Source organism: Podarcis gaigeae (genome assembly GCF_964106915.1).
Source record: "Podarcis gaigeae genome assembly, chromosome: 1".
Taxonomy (NCBI): domain Eukaryota; kingdom Metazoa; phylum Chordata; class Lepidosauria; order Squamata; family Lacertidae; genus Podarcis; species Podarcis gaigeae.
This window is the reverse complement of record NC_139678.1, coordinates 104,553,124-104,554,626: the sequence shown is the minus strand read 5'-3', so window position 1 is coordinate 104,554,626 and position 1,503 is coordinate 104,553,124.

Here is a 1,503-nt window from a genome sequence, read left to right as displayed (position 1 = left end):
AAACCTGATCCTTTCAAACAAATTATCTATCTACCATCTATCTATCTATCTATCATCTATCATCTATTATCTATCTATCTATCTATCTATCTATCTATCTATCTATCTATCTATCTATCTATCTATCTCTCTATATCTATCTATCTATCTATCTATCTATCTATCTATCTATCTATCATCTATCTATCATCTATCTCTATCATCTATCTATCTATCATCTATCTATCTATCTATCTATCTATCTATCTCTATCTATCTATCTATCTATCTATCTATCATCTATCTATCTCTATCTCTATCTATCTATCTATCTATCTATCTATCTATCTATCATCTATCTATCTATCTATCTATCTATCATCTATCTATCTATCTATCTATCTATCTATCTATCTATCTATCTATCTATATCTATCTATCTATCTATCATCTATCTAATCTATCTATCTCTATCTATCATCTATCTATCTATCTATCTATCTATCTATCTATCTATCTATCTATCATCTATGTGTGTTTTTTTAACCTTTAGCTATTAACATAAACTGACACTTGAATATTGGTTAATTTTAAGCATGGAGACGTGTCAAGATTTAGATTTGTTTTCATAATTTCATGCAATCAGAGACTATTGTTGTAAAGCTATGGATGAAAAGCATCACAAACCAACCATTATGATGATGATTGCTTTATAAAACTATTCCCATTGGTATCTCTGGCTCTTTGCAAAGGAAAAAAAATGCTGCCTGTGTTTCTAAAAATAGCGCTCTCTCTCTCTCTCTCTCTCTCTCTCTCTCTCTCTCTGAGCTGCAAGATTATAGACGTATTCTTCTTCTGACCCAAGTTAATTTTTCAAAAATATCTCAGGGGAAAAAATTGTACCATCCACATTATAGATGTTTAAAGTGTGATTTTAATTAAGTGCCATAGCTTTAAGCCAAACAACCATTTGTGCCAGTGAGGATTTTACTTTTTATCTCCTAACAGCCTATGTATGCTGAATCACAAGCCGCTTTTCAGTGTTAGAGAACCTGTAAAAACAGTTTGCAATGTGGCACTGTAAAGAGTTATCTGCTGGAGTAGTGAAATGTATTTGTGGTGAGATAGATAAGGCCTCTTGAACAGATGCAAGCCCTTCTGCACGCCTGAAGGTGGCCATTTATTTGGGAATGAACATCCGACAGATGTGCAAAGGGACTTACTTTAGTTTTCTACATCATGGCAAGACCATGTTCTTAATTTATATAGCCTTTGAACCCTGTACAGACATGTGTTCATTATACTGGTCTGGTCCACACATAATGCCAAGCCATGGTTCATTTTAGCTACGGTTGATTAAACTGTGGTTTAGCATGATGTGTGAATCTTGCTCAGAAATTTAACTATGGATAGTTTACTGCCACCAAGCACAACCGGAAGCCATGGTTTATTGTTGGTTTTCTTTTGACTATGGCTTGGTGTTACATGTAAACACAGTGCTTCTCCTTGAATACAGCAAAGGTT